The sequence below is a fragment of the Chiloscyllium punctatum genome, chromosome 42 (genome assembly GCF_047496795.1).
Source record: "Chiloscyllium punctatum isolate Juve2018m chromosome 42, sChiPun1.3, whole genome shotgun sequence".
Lineage (NCBI taxonomy): Eukaryota > Metazoa > Chordata > Chondrichthyes > Orectolobiformes > Hemiscylliidae > Chiloscyllium > Chiloscyllium punctatum.
Window position 1 is genome coordinate 13,542,180 of NC_092780.1, and position 27,412 is coordinate 13,569,591.

General features: G+C 40.9%; 1 protein-coding gene across 10 annotated transcripts in view; it reads right to left on the reverse strand.

Annotated features, from left to right (window-relative positions):
* The window catches only part of raraa (retinoic acid receptor, alpha a), a 571,472-nt gene extending 548,882 nt beyond the window's left edge, over positions 1-22,590 (reverse strand). For 3 of the 10 annotated variants that reach the window (XM_072561431.1, XM_072561417.1, XM_072561423.1), the window contains exon 1: positions 22,487-22,588. The gene's annotated coding sequence lies outside the window, so the exon portion shown is untranslated. Of the gene's footprint in view, positions 1-22,486 lie in introns of all 10 variants that reach the window. The other 7 variants (XM_072561419.1, XM_072561418.1, XM_072561430.1 and 4 more) reach the window with 6 other exon arrangements.
* Positions 22,591-27,412: the final 4,822 nt, after the last annotated feature.

Sequence of the window (27,412 nt, forward strand, 5' to 3'; positions counted from 1 at the left end):
TATTCCCTATACCTTGCCTTTCATCCTCAAATGAATAGTGTACTCAAACTTATATCACCAGTCAGATCATGATTAGTAGGCTCTTTTCTGTGATTTCCCTTGAATTTCCATAAACTGCACTTGTCTGAAAGTCACAATTTTGTTTACCACCAGATTTTCCCAAATTAAAGTCTGATTAATAAGTAATTTCTTAAGAAAGTTAGAATTTTCTTAGAAACCAAAGTAATGTGTTTGTGCCACAATGTACTGACTCCTTCTTCCTTAAATAGTAACCACACTCAGCAGACCATGAAATTAAACACATGCTGTGATTTCCAGGAAGTCAGGTTAATAGTCGTTAAAACAAGGTGAATCTTCACTTGCAGCCGTTAATGAAACAACCAACTAGCACAACCACAAATGACTACATGGCTTACTTCTGTGTCAAACTTCAAGTGTTCCAATGTCTCAACCTTGGTTTCATTGTATTCTATGCTGTACTCACAAACCATTGTCAAGGTTTAGACCACTGTACAACAGCAACAAACAGAAAGAAAGTAGGCTATTCAGTCCCTTGAGCATGATCCACAATCTAGATTGCTGCTGACCATCTAGCTTGGTGTCATTTTCCTGTACAGTTCACACATTCCTTGATGTCATTACTACTCAAAAATCCATTAATCTCCAAATTAACTAAGCTACCACAGCCTTTGGGATGGAGACTTCCAAATATTAATTAACCTCTGAATGAAGAATTACTAGGACTTCTTGCTCATTCATGCTCTAAGTGGCCTTCTCCTTGTCCTGTGTTCAGTGGTTCTGGACCTCGTTCATGAGGTGTAGGTGTCACTGGCAAGGCCAGCTTTTATTGAACATCCCTACTTAGCCTTGAACTGAACAGCTTGCAAGGCCATTTCAGTCAGCAGTTAAGAATCAACCACACTGACATGGGTCTGGAATCACATGTTTGCCAGACCAGGTAAGAATGGCAGATTTCCTTCCCTAAAGGACATTCATGAACAGATGGGCTTTCACAATAATTGACAATCATTTTGTGGTCACCAGTAGATTAGCTTATATTTTGATAAAAACTAAAGTTTCAGTTCGCTGTGAAACACAAGACAAAAATAAGGTCACATGTTTTAAAACTCTCTCTACGAAGCTAGCAAACTTCTGAACTCTAACAGTATGACTTTCCAAACTGCATAACCTCTAAGTAGAAAACTGTTGAACCATTCCTACATTTTGTGTAAAACATTACACATCAAGTATAATACTATCGGTTCATTAAGAAGGTAATAACATTGTCATTGTTTTTTAATCTTATACTCTCACACTCACAAGAATTACATACTATTGTGTATTTGCATCTTGAGGTTGTGACTATGAGCAACTTTTGTCCCTCTAATGAATATAGGACTAAGTGATGCACACTTAATGCATTACCTCAAAAACAGAAACTAGGTAATTAAAAGTAGATTCGGAGATCCAACAGCTGTATATTATAAAAACAGTGGAGATTCAATCCCAGAAATTTGCATTATTAGGTCCCCTTTCATGATCTCGGAATACTGTAGATTGCCTCACTACCATTGCCATACTGTTGAAGTTTAGTGTCTGCTGTTGAACACTCAAATTTCTCAATGGAACTTTAATACCACTGCTCCTAATTCTTGGATCGTCTTATTCAAGATCATTTACTGCATTCACATACTGAATGCTATTCAAATATGTCATGTTAAGCGTTAGCCAATGAGCATTTCCTTCAAGAGAGAATCTAGACATCTGCTCTATCAATACTGTTGGCATCACTGAATTCTCCCCCATCCACATCATGGAATGACCAGAAGCTTAACTGAATTATTTTTATCAAAATTACAGCTACAAATACAGGTCCAAAACCAGAGATTCGGAAACCAAGTAACTTAACTCCAGACTTCTCAAAGCCTGGCCAATACCTAGGAGCAGGATGGAATATCGTCCATTTGACTGGACAACTGCAGTTCCAACACCACCATCTTAACACCATTTAGGACAAAGCAGACCACTTGATTGATGCCACATTAATTACCTTAAACTTTCACTCCTCGCATTCTCACCTCACAAGAGTGTGTACCACCCAGAGCATGTACTGCAGTAATTTGCCAAGATTCCTTCAATACCACTTTAAAACTTTCAATCAAAACCATCTAAAACAACAAAGAGAGCAGACACACAAGAACACCAATATTTGCGAGCTTCGCTCTAAGTCATTCGCTACCAGAACTTGAAACAATGTTGCCATTCCTCCACTGTCATTGGATTGAAACTCCTAGAACCCCTCTCTTACAGCAGTTGGTTTACCCATAATATATGGGCTACAATGCTCAAGAAGCTAACTCACCACAATTAATAAATGCTGGTCTTGCCAGTGATGCCCACATTCCTGAACATGGAACTTTTTTTGTGAAAATGCACTTAATTAGACACTATACTGAATAACTGTGGCACAATGTACATTAGTAATGGAAATCAGAACTAAAAATAGTAAATACTGGGAATACTCTGTAGGTCATGCAGCATGAAGACAGGGAAGCAGAACTAATGTTATATTTAGTTCAATGCTGCTCTGAAGAGAAACAAATACAGTATTTTCTGTTTTTATTCCCCCAAAATGCTGCTGCAAATAATTCTTGGATCCTCTTGCCCAGCATCATTTATTGCATCCAGTTACTTAATCTACATAAAATGGACGAATAAAGGACTCCCAAGTGGGCTCCATTAAATAAGAACTTCTTTTAATTTTATTTGGACAAGCAATAAATATTTATGCATGACAGTTCCCACTCGTACCATAAACAGTTCTATGTAAATCTCCAAGCTCTTTTTGTTAAGAGTGAAGGTTTATTAATTTTACACAAAGCAGTGCAAACCAAACTAGAGACTTGTCGTATTAAAACTATAGTGAGTTAATCCATCTTCTTTTGAGGAGAAAAAACACTGATGGTGTTATCAGTATAGTTAGATGGGTAGTTGCAATCTAATTGAAATGCAACCCAAAGCAAAGCATTCTAGCGCCACCCAGGCAAACAACACTCACACTGCAGGGACAACCTTATAAAAACTTGGGAGCTAAAAAAAAACAAAGAGCATTTTATTTCCCAGTGCTGCTATGGCAACAACTTGCACCTGCACCAACTATCAGATATCTCGAAAACATTTTACAATAAAGTATGCTCAATGTGATAAAATAGGAAATAAGACAGCCAATTTTCTCACAGCAAAATCTCACAAACAGCACGATGATAATAACAAAATCTTCTATATTAAAAAAAGACATTGGCAGGAATACCTCCCCGCAATGCTTCAAAATAGCATCATTAGTTTTTTTCATGTCCTCGCAGAGAGAGCAAACAAGGCCCAAGTTTAGTACCTCATTCAGATAACAGCACTTCTGGTGAAATGCTGCACTCCATTGTCGGTGCTTGTGCTCAAAATCTGGAGTCGACTTGAAACTTCAACCTTCTGATTCAGGGAAAGAACACCTCCACATTCAGCCCATTATATTCGTGCTGGCTCTTTGAAAGAACTACTTAACTAGTCCCAGTCTTCTTTCCCATTAGTCCTTTTCTCCTTTTCAAGTATACATCTAATTCCCTTTCAAGTTACTTTTAAATCTGTATCCATCTCCTTTTCAAACAATGCATTTCAGGTCACAAAAGCTCATTGCATAAAAGAATTTCTCATCCCCCTATTTTACAAAATGCTTTAATTAAACCACAACTTTATTAGGATGTTTTCAAAAGTATATAGTAAGAAGCGAATGACAAAATGAATAAAGTAACGCTAAAGTCACAACATGCAGTTCAGTAATACCTATTAGCCACTTTAAATGGGAATCTCCAACAATATTCAGTTATATCAAGTCTTTAGTGTAATAAAGAGCCCCAAGATGCGTTAAAAATATAAAATTTTGCTATGAACCTCAAGGAAATATTATGCAGATGACAAAACCTTCATTAAAGATAGATTTCAAGGTGTATTTTAAAGGAGAAGAGGTAGTGAGGTTTAGGAAGGGAATTCCAGAGTCTAGGACTTTGCAGGCCGAAGGCACAGCTGCAAATAGTGGCACGATCAAAATCAGGGATACTCAAATAGCCAGAAATAGTGCAAAGTAAATAAGATACGATACTTGAATATTATTTCACAAAGTTGGAACATTTGGGCAATTTCTGAGTTTTCAAATGCTGATCCTTTCTGGTTATGATATTGCTTTGTTAAAGTCTACTTTCTGTTGATTACATGAGTGTTAGATCAATCTACAAAACAAATTCATGATTAATTAATAGAAGACTGTGCTCATAACCTGGGAGGATTTTCAGATTTGGTGTCTGTATGAACAATTGATTAACACCAGGAAGCTAGGCAGTCAGTATGTAAATGAACTGCAGAATGAACAAGAGTAACTCTTTAACCTTCAATGTGTATGAACAAATATTTCACTGATATTCAGCCTCGATTGCCTGGATAAAACATTTAACACATTTTGAAATGGGAACAAAAATCTGTATTAAATGAATATTGCAATGTACTATAAATATCAGTAATATAAGAGTCTAATATCAGAGGCCAATTGCAGAATAAGGAGTCAGTCATTTTAGGACTGAGCTTCAGAGACATTTCTTCCTGGTGAGGGACAGTGGAGATGAGGTAGAAAATCAACATTAATTGTATTGAATAGCAGAGTCTACTCAAAAATGCTAAATTGCTTGCTTCTACTCTTATGTTTTTATGCCAGGCCATTTGTCCAGTGTAATCTTGAAAACTATTACTAATTAAACAATTACAAGAAAGGATTATGCTACAGTTTTAGCAACTTGAAGTCCAAGCTTGCTTTCCATAAAAAAATATTTTCAGCACCCTCAATGTTTGTGCAAGAATAATTCTGGTTTTTAAAATACCATGTCATATGCACTCAGATTAATATTCCTGTGTCAGAATGTTACAGAAATGCATAAATACATTTGGCTATCAACAAAAGTAATTACCAGCGTAATTCATAAAACATGAAATTGTGGTATGTTTACCTTCGATTGATGGTGCTCAAGACATGTAACAATTACCCAAAACACATCAATAGATATCTGTGGCTGACTGGGTGAACTGACAGAGAGGAGTTTCATCAGCTCTGCATTAAGTCACTAATTAGGGTTTCATAGCAGGGTGGGAAAATTAGCAATAGTTATATCAAATCAAAGTAATCTTCAATTTTCTACAATAAACCCGAGTACAACAGTCAAGATACAAGGGAAGGTATGCATAATGTACATTGTGAAGAACAGCGTCCAATTCCTAAAAATCTCCCATTTAAATATTAGTAATAAAACATTTGGAACTGTTATGTTATTAGGAAAAACTGTTAGCGTACTATAGAATTCTAGATTATATAATTCCACAGTCATTTCACAAGAACTTGATTCAAGATGTAACACAATGGCAAGATTTGATGTCACTAAAGGACAGTACTTGGTTTCCCTCTCCTCCAATATTCCCAAAGCATTCCCCCCCAAATCCCTCAATCATCGCCATTCAAAACGTAACTAAATTAATTCCAGAGTTCAAATGGATATGTAGAGTTGTGTGCTCTGCCTCAGTGTGATGGAGAGCTACTGGCCTCAGTTCATCCCATCTAGAGAAAAGGTGAAGAGTCCTACTGTCATTATGGCAGAGGGAAGACACTTGGTTCATTGAGCCCAAGCCTGATCTCTATAGAGCAATTCATCAGTCCCTTTGTCTCCATCCTCTATCTCTATGATCCTGCAAGCCTGTTTCCTTGATCCAATTTCCTTCTGAAATGAGGTGTCATTTCTCCTTACACCATCCTCAAAGAAAGGAGAGTTCCAGTCAACCAGGATTCACTCAAGATTGCTGAAACTCAGAATAGAGCAGACTCCAGGAGAATATTGTTACTTATCCATAATTAATAACTTGCAAATGAAATTATAGAAATGATGGATTTTTAAAACGTTTACAGATTGAGGACACAATTTAATAGCTGGTCATCAAATTCAGAAAAAATAAGTATCAATAGAATCCCTACAGTGTGGAAACAGGCCATTCAGCCCAACAAGTTCACACCAACCCTCCAAAGGGTAACCCACCCAGACCAATTCCCCTACCCTACTACTCTACATTTACCCCTGACTAATGCACCTAACCTACACATCCCTGAACGCTATGGGCAATTTGGCATGGCCAATTCACCTACCCTGCACATCTCTGGACTTTAGGAGGAGTCCAGAGCACCCGGAGGAAACCCATGCAGACATGGGGAGAATGTGCAAACACATACAGTCACCAGAGGCTAGAATCAAACCAGAGTCTCTGGCACTAGTTAAATTCAGATAAATAGGCTGGGGTTGGAGCCAGGTGCAAAGAACTGAACGATCCAGACATAATCAGTGAGGGACTGTAGAGGCAATCTAGTTGCTTGCGCTTGTGAACATGCCCAGATTGAGTTTTCACTGACATAATACATATATCAGAATTTGCACTTGTACACTTGCTGACAGAATAAATTAAGTGACCCCCTCCTCTATCTACAAGCCAGTTAAAAATTTCCTTGAAATACATTTTGTTAAACAATGTTAATTTTTAAACACAGCAGTACATTAAATGTCAGTAACATTCAGTACTAGCATTCCCAGATCACTGGGTTCAAGTTCCACTCCAGGAGTGTGGCCCACAATTTGGCATATCATAACCAGTACCAAATTGTCAGGAAAACTTTCTTTTTGGATGAAACATTAAACCATCTCAAAGTTAATTCATCTGTTGTGTAGCACTCGCAATTGTCCTTTGTGCATAAAGAAGGCTAAACTTAATCCTTTTTTAATCCAGCATGGTTAAAAGTTGAATTGAGCAACTACAACTATTCAACTTCCTGACTAATTTTCTGATGTCCAACACTAGATATCTGAAACCATTTTAGATGAAAATGAGTGAAGTATTAGCGCTCCTGGGCATGTTTTGTAAACAGAATAAACGGTACTTGAAATGGTAACACACGTACTACACCAAACATTTTTCTATTATTACAGTTATATTGACAGGCTGTCCACTTTGATCTTTACCATGTTACCAAATTGAAATGTCTACCATCTCTGACACAGATATTTAGTTCAGTAAAATACTAGCATCCAGTGAAAAGCATAAAGCTGCATACTGTTTAAAACTCTGTTCACATGCAGGACTACATCATTGCTCTTAAAGACAATATCAAACAAGAGTAGATTACGGAATTAAAACTGAATGTGTACCAACAGGATGTCTCTAAACCTATTACTCAAAGATTCAAGTCTCCCATTTGGAATTATTTTGGATAGAATGATCAAGAAAACATCAACATCATCGAACGTATCCTAGCCACAACTTCCAATTTTAGGAAACATTGACCATAAGACAAAGAGGTAGATCATTCAGCCCATCAAGTCTGCCCTGACATTCAATGAAATCATGGCCAATTTGATCATCCTCCACTCCACCTTCCTGCCTTTTGCCCATAACCTTTGATTCTCTTATGGATTAAAAATCTGCCTGTCTCAGCCTTGAATTTACTTAGCGACACAACCTCAATAACTTGCTGCAGTAAATAATTCCCACAGATACATGACGCTCAGAGAAGAAATTCCTTCTCATCTCTGTCTTAAATGTGCAACTCCCTTATTCAGAGATTATGCCCTCTGGTCTTAGATTCACCCATAAGGGGAAACAACATTTGCGCATCCACCCTGTCAAGTCCCCTAATAATCTGGCACATTTCAATAAGTTTACCTGTCATTTTTCTAAAATGGAACGTGTACACAACTCTCCTCACAAGACAGTCTCTCCAAACCTGGAATTAACCTCAAGAACATCCCCTGGATTGTCTCCAATGCCAATATATCTTTCCTTAAATAAAACCATTCACAGTTAGCAAATTTTGAGAAGATTGGTAGCTCAGGTTGTGGTTCTGGATGTAGGTTTGCTCGCTGAGCTGGAAGGTTCATTTTCAGACATTTTGTCACTATTCTAGGTAACATATCAGTGAGCCTCCAGTGAAGCACTTGTATTAGTGACCTGCTTTCTATTTAGGATTCCTTGGGCTGGTGATGTCGTTTCCTGTGGTGATATAATTTGCTGTCCTTATTCTCATGAGGGTGGTAAGTGGGATCCAAATCAATGTGTTGGTTGATAGTGTTCCGTTTGGAATGCCATGCTTCTAGGAATTCTTGTGTGTGTCTCTGTTTGACTTGTCCTAGGATGGATGTGTTGTCCCAGTCGAAGTGGTGTCCTTCCTCATCTGTATGTAAGGGTACTAGTAAAGAGAGGGTCATGTCCTTTTGTGGTTAGTTGATATTCATGCATCTGGTGGCTAGTTTTCTGCCTGTTTGTTACAGTTTTTGCAAGGTATTTTGTCCATGACATTAGTTTTGCTTGTTGTCTGGCTGGGGTCTTTCAAGTTCATTAGCTGCTGTTTTAGTGTGTTGGTGGGTTTGTAGGCTACCATGATGCCAATAGGTCTGAGTGGTCTAGCAGTCATTTCTGAGATGTCTTTGATGTAGGGGAGAGTGGCTAGGATGAGTTTTTTCTTCATTTTTTGGGGCTTGTTGCTGAGAAATCGGCAGACTGTGTTCACTGGCTCCCCGTACTTTTTGAATACGCTCAGGTCAGTTTTAGAAAGTAATGGTTGGTGCCAAAATTATCACCAATCTAGTAATATGGGATAATATCTCAACATAGCAAATAAATAAATTTATGAACTAAAACAAAACATCAAAAGTATGATGCTGCCCAAGGTTGCACTGTCTCAGCTCAGACAGGGAGAACGTGCGTAAAGTACTGGAGGGCTTCTGGCAATAAAAATGAATACACAACATTGCACCTTTAAGGGAAATGGGGAGGTGTGTGGGGAGAGGGGGGAGTGGTGGTGTTAGGATGGTGAATAATAGAGAAGATAAAAGAGGAGATACGTAAAAATAACTGAATGTTGAACTGCATCTCTCTGGAGAACTGGCTAACTGAATTAATTTTTAAAAACTACTTCAAAGCTCAGCTTTAAAAATCACATCTTAACTTATTGGACAATTTTAAAAACCTGCAGCAAAAAACCATTTTCTGAAATTAATGTTGATGTCTTAGGGCCTCGTGTTGCTCCAACACTGATAACATCTTGCAAATGGAACATCAGCTTCAGTTGATCATGTTTTTGGGAATATTTCTATCTGTATTGTATGTCTATGCATAAGGTTCGTCACTGACTGTAAAAAACAGTATTTCTACCATTTTCTGTTCTTTAAATATATTTCTGCAGCAAATGTAATTGAGAAATAACTTACAATAATTGCAAATATCTCAGAACAGATAATCGGTCTTATTAGCTGCATTTCTCAACTTGGTCCTCCAATACCACAGGCTTTGTTCGGAGATAATTGTGGAACATCACTGTAAGATGACATGAGACTAGATAGAGAATAAGGATGCAGTGGAGTGATTTAAAAGGCAATAATCTCAAACTGCTCCTGTGGTTATAACCATCATGTAAATGCCTCCAGCTGATCGCTCCATCCGCTTTCTTTTGTATACTTGCATTGCTCATGGCGAGTCAGACAATAGGGGTGTCATCTTCAAAGTGTGAGGGGAAAGTATGTCAGGAAGTAAGTGGTTTACTTACAAAAAAAAGAGCTTGCTGTACGTAAGATTTCAATTTGTTACTGGCTTATCTCCTAACCCACTGCTTGCAACATGAGAATGCAATGTTTTAAAACAACAGGGGTATAATCAACAACTTGTGATGGGCAGTATTTCAGAAAGCTGAATGCAACTCTAACAGGAAAAGCAGACTGTACAAGACTTTTAATTATAAACTCAATAATTATGTAGCTACACTGCAGTGTTCAGAATCCATTTTATTTGCTGGTAACTATGATCACAGTAGGGCACACAATAAACACCGAGCTAAAACGGCAAAGCAGCTTTCAAAAATACTGGAATTGGGAGAACAAGCCTACCCAAGGCACACATACTGTTCTAATATGTGTTTCTGAGGACTAACACGAGCACTTACTGTATATGGTGAAGTTGTAGAGATGTTTCAAAGTATTCCACAGAACAAATTAATGTTAAAATGGGGTGACTGTTCTTATGTCAGAGTTACATGATCAAGTTTGACACTGGCAGAGGTCTTGCAGCACAGCCTCTCAGCCAATGAATGCAGAGTAGGAGGCAGAATAAAACAGCTCTCCTCCCTCCAACTCTATTTTGATTTAGTCCCTACCCTCCCCTTCACTGTTTTGCTCACACAGCATTGCCCTGTGGTTTGAAGGGCAGTGCTTGTCACTGGCCACTTGGGTGTTTTTCATATCTTCCTGGTGGTGGAAATTGAATAAAGATTCGTACACTTTGTGTCTTTCACTGTGTCTCACACCTGCACACACACACCATGGGTGCTGGGGAAAAAAATAAGCACTACCGCACTTAGGCGGTAGTGTGGGGGTTAATTTAAAAAAAAAAAAAAAAGATAAAGGAAAAGAAAAAAAAAATAAAACAGCTCTCAACATTCCTGCCAATCTTCCTACACCAAGTAGGAAGACATATCAAGAGAAATAAAAAAACACCACAGTGAAACAGAAAACTTTCACACTGCTTGAATGACGTGCTTAACATATAACTACCTCTAGGTAAAAACAATAACTGCAGATGCTGGAAAGCAAATACTGGATTAGTGGTGCTGGAAGAGCACAGCAGTTCAGGCAGCATCCAACGAGCAGTGAAATCGATGTTTCGGGCAAAAGCCCTTCATCTGGAATAAAGGCAGTGAGCCTGAAGCATGGAGAGATAAGCTAGAGGAGGGTGGGGGTGGGGAGAGAGTAGCATAGAGTACAATGGGGGAGGAGATGAAGGTGACAGGTCAGGGAGGAGAGGGTGGAGTGGATAGGTGGAAAAAGGAGATAGGCAGGTAGGACAAGTCAAGGAGACAGTGCTGAGCTGGAAGTTTGAAACTACGATGAGGTGGGGGAAGGGGAAATGAGGAAGCTGTTGAAGTCCACATTGATGCCCTGGGGTTGAAGTGTTCCGAGGCGGAAGATGAGGCGTTCTTCCTCCAGGCGTCTGGTGGTGAGGGAGCGGCGGTGAAGGAGGCCCAGGACCTCCATGTCCTCGGCAGAGTGGGAGGGGGAGTTGAAATGTTGGGCCACGGGGCGGTTTGGTTGATTGGTGCGGGTGTCTCTGAGATGTTCCCTAAAGCGCTCTGCTAGGAGGCGCCCAGTCTCCCCAATGTAGAGGAGACCACATCGGGAGCAACGGATACAATAAATGATATTGGTGGATGTGCAGGTGAAACTTTGATGGATGTGGAAGGCTCTTTTAGGGCCTTGGATAGAGGTGAGGGAGGTGATGTGGGCACAGGTTTTACAGTTCCTGCGGTGGCAGGGGAAAGTGCCAGAATGGGAGGGTGGGTCGTAGGGGGGTGTGGACCTGACCAGGTAGTCACGGAGGGAACGGTCTTTGCTGAAGGCAGAAAGGGGTGAGGAGGGAAATATATCCCTGGTTGTGGGGTCTTTTTGGAGATGGCAGAAATGTCAGCGGATGATTTGGTTTATGCGAAGGTTTGTAGGGTGGAAGGTGAGCACCAGGGGCATTCTGACCTTGTTACGGTTGGAGGGGAGGGGTCTGAGGGCGGAGGTGCGGGATGTGGCAACTACCTCTGTTCAAACAGCAAGCATCTTATTTTTAATTCCACACTCTCAGCAAACTCTCCTTAAATGCCACCTCTTTGATCGAGCTTTCAGACCTGTGTCCTAATATCTATATGAAGCTGTGTCAAATGCTCCTGTGATGTGCCTCAGGATGTTTCACTTTGTTAAAATGTGCTATATAAATGCAAGTTGACAGTGTGAAGAAGACACAAACTCCAATGTTTCACACAAATTCTGAACACCGATATTTTTAAGAATCAAGATCCGCAAACTGGGAATACAGCAACAAGTCCAACGGAGGAAAAATGCCATTTTCCTCAATATGGCAAAAGTGAGAACTGCAAATGCCGGAGATTAGAGTCAAAATTAGAGTGGCGCTGGAAAAGCACAGTAGGTCAGGCAGCATCCGAGGAGCAGGAAAGAGGGCATTCCTGATGAAGGGCTCCTGCCCCTCGGATGCTGCCTGACCTGTTATGCTTTTCTAGCACCACTCTAATCTTGACCCATTTTCCTCAGTATGTCTGACCCATTTCAGAGATCCAGTATAATAACTGTTGCATAGATTTCTGGTGACATTCATCTCTTCCAAGTACAACCACCTCATTACAGTTGACACCATCCCATATTTTACCACCTGTTGATTTTCTACTTTAAGCAACACACAATACTTCTTCTAAAAAAAAACAAAGTGTAGAGTTTGGAAATCCGAAACAAAAACAAAGTTGCTGGAGAAACTCAACAGGTCTGGCAACATCAGTGGAGAAAAAGCAGAGTTAACCTTTCAGGTCCATTGACTCCTCTTCAGAACGCAATACTTCTATCTGGTCTAAATGAACAGGCTAAACCAGAATCAGCATAGGAGGTGGTCATTTGGGAAACCTTAATCTACGTTTGGCTCTTCACAAGAGAAACCTACCCTGTCACACTGTCTGCTTTTCCCCCAATAGTTCAAATAATTATTAAATCATCTTTTAACACCACAATTTAATCTGTGTCCTTAATTTCTGTAAATCTTAAAAGATTCCTCTCATTACATATTAATTCAAATATATGAGGACGGTGGCACAGTGGTTAGCACTGCTGCCTCACAGCGCCAGAGATCCGGGTTCAATTCCCGCCTCAGGCGACTCTCTGTGTGGAGTTTGCACATTCTCCCCGTGTCTGCGTGGGTTTCCTCCGGGTGCTCCGGTTTCCTCCCACACTCCAAAGATGTGCAGGTCTGGTGAATTGGTCATGCTAAATTGCCCATAGCGTTAGGTTAGGGGTATGGGTGGGTTGCGCTTCGGCGGGTGCGGTGTGGACTTGTTGGGCCGAAGGGCCTGTTTCCACACTATAAGTAATCTAATCTAATCTAAAAAAAAACTTTCCTCATCTGAACTCTGCTTCACATGCGCCATATCCAGCAGCAGGAATTTAAATTTACTCCTCTCTCACTCTTAATTTTACTCAGGGCTTAAGGAAAAAGGGGGCAACTTGAAAGCCTTTTTCAACAGCACTTTCCAAGCACCACAACCTCTTAACACCCAGAACAGAAAGAGAAGCAGACAAATAGAGAGAGGCAACTCTTCTTTCAAGTTTCCCTTCAAGCAACAAAACATCCTGACCTAGAACTATGTTGCCATTGCTTCACTACTGCTGGGTTAAACTCCCTCTCTAAACAGAACAATGGGTACACCTATACAGCATGGACTACAGCTGTACCTTCAGGAGCAATTAGGGATGGGGAAGAAATGGCGATCTTCCAAGCTAAACAGACACCTCAATAAAGAATCACAGAATCCCTGCAGTGTGGAAAGAGGCCATTCACCCATCAAATCCACACTAACTCTCCGAACAGCATCCCACCCAGACCCAGCTTCCCAGCCTATTCCCATAACCCCCATTTACCATGACTAATCCACCTAACCTGCACTGTCCTGAACACTAACAGGCAATTTCCTATGGCCAATCCACCGAGCATGCATATCTTCAGACTGTGAGAGGAAACCTGAGCACCCGGCATAAAACCACAGAGGTACATACAGGGAGAATGTCTGTGTGCTGTCTGCAGTCTGCAGAGTCATCCAAGGCTGGAATCGAATCCCATGTCCCTGGCGCTATGAGGTAGCAGTGCAAACGGAGTCATGTTGCTGCCCAGAATATGTACAAAAAGCAACAGATGCCAATTTCCAATGACAATCTCAATCAGTTTGAAATTTGGTAAGCAGTATTCCTATAATTAAAAACTTCAGACCCTCAAAAATAGTGTATAATCTCAATCCAGCCCAAATTCAGAGTGCAATATAATCTGTGCCTCTTTTCTGACTCAGAGAAAATATACTGATGTAATGACCCATGTCTTTCAAACATGGCAAGACTGTCTGAAATTAAAAATTAAAACAGTCCGTTCAAGAAGTCAGAGCTTAATAGGCACATTATCACATACCTGGGAGTCTCTAGTTAATACGATTTTCCAGCAGCTGATCAACTGAGCTTCAAAGCACATCTAATCTCAATACTTAATTAATTCACTGAAAATCCAGCAAGAGATCAAGAGTAACACAAGATTACATCATTAAAGCCCATTAAGATCCTGATGAGTCACAAAATACTCTAATCCCATCATAAAGAAATAAACCTGTCACAAACCATCATTCAATGAATGTGACAATTCGAGTGACATTTGAAAAGGATTTTGTTCCAAAGCACTGCAACTTCAATTAAGATTTTTAAAACTGCCAAACATATGTGATTCAACCTTTTTAAGACTAAATTTGAACACATGAATCAAAGTTGAGGAAGATAATTTTGGAAAAAATATCACTGATATGTAAAGCCTTCCTGCAGAAAGATAAATCTACTGCAAAGTGCTGACCATCAAGACTACATGAGTTGCAGTGCAGTTCCACCACCATAGCTGAAACATGCTACTTCCTGGTGTTTTACTTTAGGCTTCCACTGCCTGAGAAACCACAACTCAATATCACATGTTTCAAAGAAAAACAGCACAAGTAGACTATTGTGCTATGTTTCATTTCTATTGAAATGCTTTACTAAATAGAAATAAGGATATTGTCAGGGTGCCTCCCTGTTCTCCCTCACTGAGGCACCTCCAAACTAGCTTTTGAGCTGATGTAGAAGCATGTTTGTACTCGGAGCATAATGTTTGGTTCCTCACTCCCAATATTAAGAACTGCCCTGTGATGTTCTGAATATGTCTATGCTCATCTGATATCAAATATGACAAATGTCTCTTGCAATACAGTTAGCTTTGAATGCTGATGTTATGTTTATTATGCCAGAAGAATGATTATGATAAAAGTTGTGATGTTCTCACTCCATGTCCAAAACTTTTCCAAATCTATAACAGCTTTTAATTTTGCCTAACTTGGCTGTATAAGTGTGTCATGAAAGAGATGTACTGGCATAATGCTATTCTTGACCTTTTTTTTGTCAGGGACACTGGTAGCATGATACCATTAGCTACTTAAGCTACCCAAATACCCAGGGAAAAAAAAAGAGACACCCAAGTCAACATCGTTTAACATTATGTGCATGGCACTTCTTGGTGTGCACCTTTACATTCATCACCTCTGACTACAAACCTGCACAGAAATATCAAATGAGACGATTTCCTCAGTCCTTAACAACTTGAAATACTCTTTCCTGATAAACAAAATCTATATTTATTAGGTTACTTGGAGGTTCAAGGAGATATGTCACCTACTTCACCAAAATCCCAGCAAGCAGCACTGGACAGAACTCATTGGAAAGCCCAAAATAACAGACTCAAATTGCAAAATCCCTAGTGGTTTAGCAGGTCAAAAACAATGAACACAGCATAGAGTACAGAGTGGTTCAATAAATCAGTGCAGCTTCCTTTCACTCCAGAAACTGTGGGAAGGGAAGAAAGCTTACTAAACTTAAGTTAATTTGAGCAATGCTGACATACTTCTTAAATGATACAAGTCCACAGCACAAACCCACCCGAGTTTCATCTGTCAATGATACTCACTCTTAGATTTTAATTTGTACAGTAAATTGTGATTTGATTTTTAGAATTTATATTACCAGAAATACATTTGAACACTATGCATTTAAACATAAGGCACAACAGAGATTAAAAACTCAGAATTGTGACTAATGGATAAATGAAGTACTCAGCATGGCGAACAAGCCCGACTTATCAGAAAGATCCCAAGGTTTAAACATTGTACTGTAGTGAGTGATCTGCCACTGTGTTAGCTGGTTAGCTACAAATAGTTTCCTGCTGGTGTGCCAGACAACAGGGAAATAACTAAACAAAGGTCCTCTCTTCAACATATTGTCTAGCTAATACCAACTGTTACAGTCAACCTGAGAATGCAACTTTTAAAAAAACGTTTTGTAATTTACACATGAAAGAAGCGAACTATCATGGTATTCAAACAGATGAAAGACTCAACAAACAATCAAGGTATTTTTCAATGTATAATTTCAGTTACATCACATTGTAAACTTTTGCTATAAATTCTGTGTCTTGCAATTGAGCCCTCCACAACCACCTGATGAAGGAACAGTGCTCCAAAAGCTAGTGTGCTTCCAATTAAACCTGGTGGACTATAACCTAGTGTTGTGTGATTTTTAACTTCACCAACTCCTATCGTGATTTAACACCTTGTCAAAAAGCCAGCCTCTCACACCATGCACCACCCTCTCCGAATTCTGTTGGAATGCCAGCCAAGATTTTATGCTCCACTTCTTGGAGTAAGCTTGAACCCACTAGCCCCGAGTTGAAAATGAGCCCAAAACTGAGAGAACTACTAACTTTGAATTTGGTAGTTTGCTACAAACATTGCTTCACTGTGTTTAGAGTTAACAGTTTCAGGAACCAAAGTATCTCAAAACGAACTGCATGTTATTTTACTAAAGTTATTTAAAGAGCTATTTGCTGACTGATGTAGAATCCAGAGATTCTAACACCACAGCAAAGGTTATCTGAGCAGTGTTATGTGGTTCACAAACAGAACTGTTGACAGAGCTCCTGCAACAAATGTATTCCTTCAGCCCTTGTTTTAACCCTTAAATAAAAAAAAACTAGCTGTCTGCAGTAACTGAGCATATTTTAAAATCAGTCAACACTTCAGTCAATAATCAAACCAGGAAGTTGGTGAGTGAGAAAAAGCCCAGCTGAGGCAGACGAGAAAGTCTCATGTTCAATGCCTAGGCTTTGCAGCATTTGCCTATGTAACCATAGGAAGCAGGAGGAATATAACAATCGACCTCTCTGCCCCTTTGGTTATGTCAATGAGAATTCTACTCAAACAAATTACAGATCTTTCCTGGAAACTGCACCACCACTAACCCAACTGGGGTGGTGAGTGGGATGGTGGTCTAGACTGTATCAGTTTTCTGTGATGAGTACACATTCAAGGAAGTCACATTCAGAATGTGTGCTGACACATTAGGTATGACTCATTGAAGCAATGATGTGGAGGTGCTGGTGTGGGACTGGGGAGGACAAAAGTTAAAAATCACACAACACCAGGTTATATTCCAATAGGTTTATTTGGAAGCACTAGCTTTCGAAGTGCTGCTCCTTCATCAAGTAGCAAAGATACCCCAGAATTAGTTGGGGAGGCTATGGTTTGGTGTGCAGTGTAGGTATGGGAACTGGTTAAAAAAGAGGCTTTAAATTTAAAAGGCAGAACAAAGGATACAGATTGGGGTCCTTCTTTCATCCACACAAAAACAAAGTACAGAAAAGGCTTGTATAGCCTATAACCAACATTCCTAATTGCTCAAAACCAAAGTCAGAGCTAAGCAACTTGGGAATGCAAGTAAAATTTTCTATTTTCTTTCACAATTAATTGTTTACCAAAATTTCAGGTGCACATAGTTTTGAAACAGGCAACTTCTAAGAATGCAATTTTATTAATGTCATTAACTAGATGGGAAGCAAACCAGGCAGACTGGCATATTGCATTAGAGGAATTCTTCACAGTGAGATGACAATTTAGAATACAAAAATTTTAAAAATTATTTTTTGTTTAATAGTTTCCGAACTGAAATTTGTCAAACCTGATATTATTTTCCAGCTATATATTCATCATCCATCATAGATAGCAACAGCTGAATCACACACTTAAATACACAGGTAGTATCTTTTATAGCTTCACAGCTAACAAAGTTCCTTTATGAATAATATTCAATGTTGATGTAGACAAATGAAAAACCAACTGCAGCAGAGCAAAGTCCAGAAACAATGAGAAGGAGAAACCTCAATTTGATAACACGCACAATAATTAATATCAATTCCCCACGGACTCCATGTCAAAGATTGTAGGAGTAGTAATAAAGTATCACAATGATTACTGCATTGTGACTTTAATTTGCTATTTTGAAAAACACATTTGTAGTTGATCATATAAGCCCATATGTTCCCAGGTTGCTCAACAAGCCTGCAATGCTTTGTGAAAGACATAAACTACAAATTGAAAGTACCATTAAATAAGAAATGAGGAAGTGCATCCATACTGGAGGTAGTGGAACACTAATATGCACTATTTTCTAATGCTGTAGCAGTTAATAACAAAACAGATATTTAAAAAAAACAACATACAACTATATGAGACTTAACTACTAATCACACCTTAAATTATGTTGAAATGGCTATAATGAACAGGATTATATTCACACTGATCTGAAATGTTGAAAAGGTTGGGAAGGACAGAATTTTATTTCTGTTGAACTGTAATTGTCGCCTGGTCAGGATCCACCCATTTCAAAATCCTATCTAACCAAATGGAACAATGCTCTAAGATATACAAAAGCGATTTCAAAGCAGTTATATAATCATTCAGCTTTGCTGTTTCCAATGTTATCTGAACCCCTTGATGAGATTACTGTCCTGTAATCACTCTCTGATATAATTTACAGTACTTGCTATGCAACATCCAGAACGCTTTTTAAAAAATAGCATAACTCTCGAATGTTTCTTTAAATGGTTAATTTTTTTGCAATTTCATATAGATGGTGTGATAATTTATTAACATTTTGTCAGATTAATTTTTATTCACATTTTGTTCACCTAAATTATGCAACTTCACCCAAACTGTAATGAACAGGTGCATTGTAAACATGTTAAAATGGGAGGGACTCACAAAATCTACATTTACCAAAATGTACACCATCCATGGGGTTTTCAATTCAATTAAAATTGTACCTAATTAAAATCCAGCCACCTCTCTGGTGCATTTCTGAGGATAATAATTTGTGCAACAACACAGTTTCAGAGCAACTGGCAGCTCTTTAGTAGCTCAATGAAATAGCCATTTTTCACAGGTTCTTTTAGACAGTGAGGAGCAGAGGGCAGTTCAATCACAAAAAAAATCCTGTTCTTGCTCAACATTGTCAATTTAGCAATCCAAGAATCTTGACCCAAAATCTTTCTTTGATAGTGGTCAGAAAGGAGAAGAAATGTTGCATTTATCTAGCTCCTTTCACATTTTTGGAAAGCCCCAAAGAACATTGAAGCCAATCAATCATCTTTGACATGGAGTCACTATTACTTTATAGGCAAATGCTGTAGCTAATTTATGCCAGCAACATCCCACAGACAGCACCCAGATAAGTGATCAAATAATCTGCATCGATCCACAGAAAACACAATCTTGGCAAGGGCACTGAGGAAACTTCCTGGCATAGCTTTGAAACATTGAGAGATTTTTCAACATCCAACTGATGGAGTCACAGTTTAATATCCCTGAAAGGCAGCCTTCCCTTCACTGAGGAGATCAGCCTCGATCACAACGTCACAGTTATCATCTTGGCAAAAGCCAAAAAATTGCCAGGGTATCACTAAAGACACTAAAGACACTAAAGCACCAAATATTATACTGAACCACCAGGACAAACTAAGAAATAAAAACTGTGGAGAATACAACTTTGCAAAAGCCTGTAGGCATGTTCTTTTTCTAACTGTGTACTCTTAAAAATATAATGTATTTATAAAATATTTATGATTAAACCAAGATAATAAAAACATGGGAGCCTTTATAAAGACACAATCCTATCTCAGAGATTACAGCATAAACAGAACATATATTAAAAATTTGATAAGGTTTATTTAACCAAAAATATTATATCATTACAGAACTTTTTGCTAAAAAGTGCAATGATTATTCTGGAGGTAACTATTCAGCTTGCTATCACATAAGATACAAGATAGTAATTTGAAAGGAGAAACATTAACCTGGTTACTTGACAGACCTTTAAACACAAGAGGTTCTGATATGAAACATCTTGTAACTTTAAGGTTAACTTTTTCTGCTAATTACACTTCTGTACACATCCAAACGAATGATATACAAGGGTGTTCAATGATGCTCAAGACAACAATAAATGTCAATTCTAATAACTGACTTGAAAACATAACTTCACCTCCAAGAAATTCTATCATTAGTGTAGTTCACGCAGAGAATCATACAGATCCTGCGCTGATCACAAAACACCAAACTCAGTGGGGCTCAGATGATGTTAGAAAATGCAACAATGTTATGCAGTTTACAATAAATTATGCCAACTTCACAATGAGATCGTAAACTTGAAATCACTCAAGGATGTCAATGATATTATCTTATTTATAATAGATTCATAATGTGCATTTAGAAATATCTCCAATCCTGATCCCTTCTGAAGGTATTAACCTTTGGAAGGCAGAAGTACAAGTACATGATACCAGTCGCATTTGGTGTCTCGACTGAGTAGCCCTTTAACACACCAGCACAAAACAGTGATCCCTGACCTACTATTTGAACATAGAGGGCATCGCACTCAATATAAACCAGACCTCACTCACCATCCAACCTACAAGTTCTTCCATCAGGAGCCAGGACGGGACTTCATATTCTTCCCAAACCTCGTCCAAGGGGTTGAGGTCAACTATGATAACTCACCATCACCCTGTTTTAGCAGAAGCCAGTGATAAAACCTGCAAGTTTTAGTTCTGCAACCCAATTTTCACACATCAAATAAACACTCAGTAAAGAACCAGGCTGGTAAACATGATCTGATCTGCAAGGTTTTTGTTTGTTAGTCTGTGAGCCTACATTAGAGAGTGTGCCTTTGAACATCGGGTGAAAACACAATCAGTGACAATCCAAATGCCACTTAAGGTACTAACTCTCACTGCCCAAAAACACGGGGTTAAAAAAAACTTCAACCAGGCATCAATGACTGCAATCAGTGCAGCCAGATCACAGTAAAGTGCTGACTACCTTCAGGGGATGGTATTCATGATTTGAAGGAGCTGGTCTTGGACAGGGGTGGACAAAGTTAAAAATCATACAACGTGATGGATTATAACCTGGTGTTGTGATATTTTTAAGCTTCAGGGGAAGCAAAGCTAGGCTACCACTGAATTCTCTCTTCATGGGGAGTCTCTCACGACCATTTATTTCCACTCTGGTTTGATGGGATCAGAGATGGCTGGTGAATCCAAAATGCCATCTGCAGATTCTGGCACAGGTGGAGTTAGTAGTACTTGAAAAGTCAGGAAGAGGAGTTTTTCTCCCCCTGAGATTTGTATGCTTCCTCCAAAACCTGGACTTCAACTCCACATGTCCCTGATGAAATCTCTCAATGTGCTCACTGCCTTCTTTTGTAGAGTGTCCTGTCACGACTGATTCCAAATGGAGCAGTTGCTTCAGGAGTCTGGTGTCAGGTGTACAAACAATAGGTGTTGTCAGGTGGAGTTGGTTTTGAGGGATACAGACCTCAATATTAAGCAAGTTTACGTGAGAGGGGCACTGCAATTTGCATGACCACAGGGTATCCGGAAAAGAGTTTACAACTGATGAAGTGCAGTTGTTGGCCCCAGCAAAGCAAAAGTGGCAGCCAACTTATGCACAGCAAGATCCCACAAACAGCAATGCTATTGTAGCCAGATCATCGTTTTTTTTTAAAAAAACAATGGTGATTGAAGGATAGATATTGACCATCCTCAGACTGCGGGGAGAATATTTTAAGCATAACCGCAGGGGCTGACAGGGTCTCAGTTTAACATTGGAAAGCAAATGATGGCACCTGTGACACTGCAGCACTCCCTCAGCACTGCAATGGGACAGCCAGCCTAGATTTCGCTGTCAAAATCCTGGGGTGGGGGTGTTGAGCCTAAAACCTTCAAAAGAAAGGAACTTAAAAAGGAGGGAGAAGAGAAAAGGATGCAAAATAGTGGCAACAGACGGACTTTCACAGTTAACCAGGCAAATATTTTGGAAGAAAGTGCAAAATAAAACACACCCTGCAACAACTCACCTCAAAAGAAACTGACAAGTTAAATGAAACTACCTCATGTGTTAGACGCCTTGTTTTTGTCTTAAAGTACAAACATTTTCAATAAGATGATTGTGAAAGTCAATATTTTTGCAATTAAAATATAAAACACGAAAATAAAACCCACTGGGAGATTCAAGTCCACAGCTAATTGCTGATAAACCCAAATTAACTTTTAAAAAAGGAGACCATCCTCCTGCAGAGACACTGAGACAGTTTCTGGGGAAGGTGCTGCTGCCTTTGGTAAACTTTCAGAGGCAGGATTTAAATTCCTCCCTGACAACTCCTAGGCCCCGCCTGGGACTCCCTGCAGCCCCGCCTCTCGATTTGCCTCTTCCCCGCCTCTCGGTGAGTGCCGGCTGGGCTGCCCGGCCCGAGGATGCCCCGCTCACGGGAAAGTTGAGAGGGGGAACCCCGGCAGCCCGGCTCCCCAGCGCCGGCACCGAGCCCGCACCCCCCCCCGTGTCTGTCAGCGAGCCCCGGCCCCAGCTCACACTCACTCACTGTCTGCGGCCGGGAGGCGCCTGCGACTCGGATCCGGAGGCTCCTCAGAGACGCTTCAGGACAACCCGGGACCGACCGACCGCCCGCCCGCCCGCAGGAGCTGGCACCGCCGGGTCCTAGTGCCCGCCTACAAGAAGCTGGTACCACCGGGTCCTAGTGCCCACATGCAGCAGCTGGTACTGCTGGGTCCTAGTGCCTGCCTACAGCGGCTGATACCATCAGGTCCTAATGCCCACCTACAAGAGGCTGGCACCGCCGGGTCCTAGTGCCTTGCTGCAGGAGCTGGCACTGCCAGGTCCTAGTGCTTGCCTGCAGTGGTTGGCACTGCCAGGTCCTAGTGCCTGCCTGTAAGAGCTGGCACTACCAGGTCCTAGTGCCCACCCACAGGAGCTGGCACTACCAGGTCCTAGTGCCCACCCACAGGAGCTGGTACTGCTGGGTCCTAGTGCCCACCTACAAGAGGCTGGTACTGCCGGGTCGTAGTGCTTGCCCACAGGAGTTGGTACCACCGGGTCCTAGTGCCCACCTGCAGCAGCTGGTACTGTCAGATCCTAATGCCTACCTGCAAGAGGCTAGTACCACTGGGTCTTAATGCCTGCCCACAGGATCTGGTACTGCTGGGTCCTTGTGCCCACCTGTCGGCTTTCAGGAGCTGGTACCACTGGCTCCTAGTGCCCACCTGCTCACAGGAGCTGGTACTGCCAGGTCCTAATGCCCACCTGCCTGAAGGAGCTGGTACTGCTGGGTCCTAGTGTCCTCCTGCAGGAGGTGGTACTGCCGGGTCCTAGTGTCCTCTGGTAGTGGTACTACTGGGTCCTAGTACCTGCCCAGAGGTAGCATCGCCAGGTTCTAGTGCCTGCCTGGAGGTGGCACCACCGGGTCCTAGTGCCCACCCAAACGATCTGGTTACGCTGGGTCCTAGTGTCCGCCCGCAGGAGCTGGTACTGCTGGGTCCTAATGCCCACCAGAGCAGGCACAGCTGAGACCTCTTGCCCACTGGAGCAAACACCACTGGGTCCTAGGGCCACCTGCAGAAACTGGCACCATGGGTGCTAGTCCCTACCGCAGCAAGTACTGCGGGGTCCTAGTGCCAGTTAGAGCAGGCACAGCTGGGTCTTTGTGCCCACTGGAGCAGGCACTGCTGGGTCCTTGTGCCCACCAGAGCAGACACCACTGGGTCCTTGTGCCCACCAGAGCAGACACCACTGGGTCCTTGTGCCCACCAGAGCGGACACCACTGGGTCCTTGTGCCCACCAGAGCGGACACCACTGGGTCCTAATGTCTGCCAGATCTTGCACCAGTGCATCCTGATACCAGCCCAAGCTGGCAATACTGGGTCCTGGTGACTGCCAGCCTACAGGAGCCAGCACTGCTATATCCTAGTGAACATTCTCCTGAAGTTAGCTCAGTTGGGTCCTGGCGCCCTGCTACTATGCACTTTTTGTAGCAAGAAGTGCTGGGTTCTAGTCCCCATTCTGCATCCCACCTGCAGGGGACTGCACTGCTAGGTCCTAGTACTCAATGATCCATTCAGCCAGATCCGGCTCTGCTGGGTCCTAATATCTGTCATCCTGGAGAGCCCATAGGCTGGAACTAAAACACAGCTCTTGCCAGAGCCATACAGTTGGATCCTAGTACCTGCCTGTCCTCCCACCTTCCTAGGGCCAGGATTGCAAGGTCCGAGCCGGTCTCGCATAACCATCCTCCTGGTTCAACATTGCTGGGTCCCAATGACTGGACCCAGTCTCAGTGCCCGCCCCCCTGAGCAAAATTCTAGAGCTAAGCCACCAATCCTGGACCCAGCATGTCTGGGTTCTAATGCCTGCCCTTGTTATGGCTATTAATTCCTCGTGCGTGCCCATCTAGTAGACTCCTAATGCCTGTTGGATCATCCACCTCTCCACTGTAGAGCCCCAAGTACTCACCTCCTACAGTGCAGGGTCCTAGGGCCTACCAGCTCTGTCAACACCACTAGTCCGAGTGCCTGCCAGAGCTGCATTTACACAGAATATATCTCATCAACAAAGGTCCTCTCATCCTGTGATAGGTAACAGTTCAATCCAAGTCATATGACAGCAACACCCACCCCTGCAGCTGTCGGCCATTGCACCCGAAGGGGGTAAAAAGGACATACAAATTTGATATTAAATGTTTGTATAGATGACAGTAGCAATAGGTGATTGACATTATTTGAGCTTTATCTGAAGTTTTAGAATTCCATTCTCAAACCCAAGATTTATGACTGCCTTCTATTACAGTGAAATAAGCAGAAGGCTGGAAGAACATAGCAAGCCAAGCAACATCAGGAGGCGGAGAAGTCGACTTTTCGCGTGTAACCCTTCTTCTGGACTGGGTGTGGGTGTTGGGGGAGCTGCAGATAAAGAGGGGGCAGGGGCAGAGTGGTAAAGTGGAGAAGGTGAAGACAGGCAGAGGGTTGGTCAATGTGAGGGATGAATCCAGTAGGTACCAGGGAGGGGAGGGGCTGGGAAGGGAGGGGGTGGGGCTGGTAAGGGGAGATATTTGAAATTGGAGAACTCAATGTGTGTCCTCTGGGCTGTAGGCTGCCCAGGCAGAGGATGAGGTGATTTTCCTACGTTTTACATTGTGATTTTTTGTAGCAATGGAGGTGGCCATGTCAGAATGGGAGTGCCTGTTATTTTGGATTCCAGCATCTGTAGTTTTTTTCATTTCTATTACAGTGAAGACTGCATGATCTCATACAGAAAGGTTTCTGTACCTTTCTGTACTCATGTTTAGTTAATACCGTCACAGTATTATGTACAATAATGTCTTGAAGTACGTGTGGATTTTTTGTAAAAATTCCATGTGATTAAAAGCAATTTTCAAACCAACTGCATAGAAAAGTGTTTATATTGTTTTTATAATTCCTGCAGAACTTTCCTTCATCTTATTCGCTCCTATTATGTGTTCAGCTAATACAACCATGGAGTCAGGAATCCCCCTTCCTTAATTAAAAGGGGGAAGTTTGGTAAATACAATAGGTTTTACAATGTGTAAAAAAAGATTCCTTTTCAGTGATGGGAATTGAGAATGTCCTCCCTGGAGCAGAGGAAGTGAGAAAATACAAGTAGAGGAATGTGGCAGCAGGGAGGATTTTCTTTTGACTGCATTCTCCTGTGTTCACTCCTTATAACACGTAAATAAGATGAGTTAATTCATGTTCCAGCCAACTTGCATAAAACCAAAATTTATTTCTCTGAAGTCTTGCCTACACACTGGATTAATTTAAAATAGCCTAGAGGCACCTTCTGTGATCACAAACACACTGCTCATGATTGAGACCCAGTGCTGTCCTGTCTCTCCCATCTCCTGACACGTTTGAAGAGTTTAGTCACTTCTCAGACACATTGTCATGGTGACTGAGATAAAAGCAAATTATATTGAAAATGCCCTGCTTCTTATCCAAACAGGTTAACAACAATATGCATTTATGTAGTGCTTGAAATGGTAATGCTTTTCAGGACACTTCACGGGAGTGTTTTCAAACTAAATTGGACACCAAACCACATCAGGTGCTCAGTCAGATATGTAAGTTTTCAAAATATAGTGTTTAAGGAAGGATATAGAGAATAAGGGAAAGACAGGAGAGGTTTAAAAAGTGAATTTCAAAGTTTAACATGGGTATAAAAAGCAGTAAGCAGAATCCAGCCACAATTCTGTGAAGTGGGCTATGTGGTGGAGAGGTGGCTCAAGACTTTATCAAAGGTAGGAATGGGATGGAGATAAAATGGGTAACTTGACTATTCTAATAATGAAAAAAGGACAGATCATGTGATATCCTTTGATTGCCTGCACAAAGGGTACTGGACAAATATTCCAATGGCATTGAGAAACCAACATCTATTTTAATAAAGGGGAAAGAGTGGGATTAAAATATATTTTTTTATTTCACCAATGGCTACTTGGTTAGGGACCACTAACCTGCAAAAACTAAACTATGAGTATCTCATTTAAACTACTAGAACTAGACAGGATTAATGTTTCAAAAACTCATAAGTCATAAAAATTGAATTAAACTTTTCAAATTGGATTCATTCAACACTATAGCTTATTACATGCAAGAAGAAAGATTGTGTATTTAAAAAGAAAATTCTTGGTGTAAATAAAAAACACAATCTTAAAGTTATTTACTTGAATAGGAACCACTCATAAATATAAAATTAAAAATCACACAACACCAGGTTATAGTCCAACAGGTTTAATTGGAAGCACACTAGCTTTCGGAGCGACGCTCCTTCATCAGTGATAGTGGAGGGCTCGATTGTAACACAGAATTTATAGCAAAAATTTACAGTGTGATGTAACTGAAATTATACATTGAAAAATTGATTGTTAAGTCTTTCATCTGTTAAGCCTTTCAATGTATAATTTTTCAATGTATAATTTCAGTTACATCACACTAAATTTTTGCTATAAATTCTGTGTTACGATCGAGCCCTCCACTATCACTGATGAAGGAGCGTCGCTCCGAAAGCTAGTATGCTTCCAATTAAACCTGTTGGACTATAACCTGGTGTTGTGTGATTTTTAACTTTGTACACCCCGGTCCAACACCGGCATCTCCAAATCATGACTCATAAATATGTTATATTCCCCTGTAGAATCCTCCTTAGCTCAATATTCTCAGAGGTAACACTTTCATTCACTGTCTGTTGGCTACTGATGTCCTAGTCCTTTGGTTTGGTTGCTGTCCAAGACTTCCAAACTGAAGTCCACTAAATTCCCCCTCTACCAAAGGTGGCAATTATCCAATTCCAGTTCACTCAAGATTCAAACTGGGATGAAGCCTCACCAGCCTTTCAACAGTGAGTGAAGAAGTTAGTTTATTTTCAAAACACCATGCAGTTCCAGACTAGCTCAACTCTCCTCTCCTTCCAAGGCCCCAAAGGAACCTTCCATC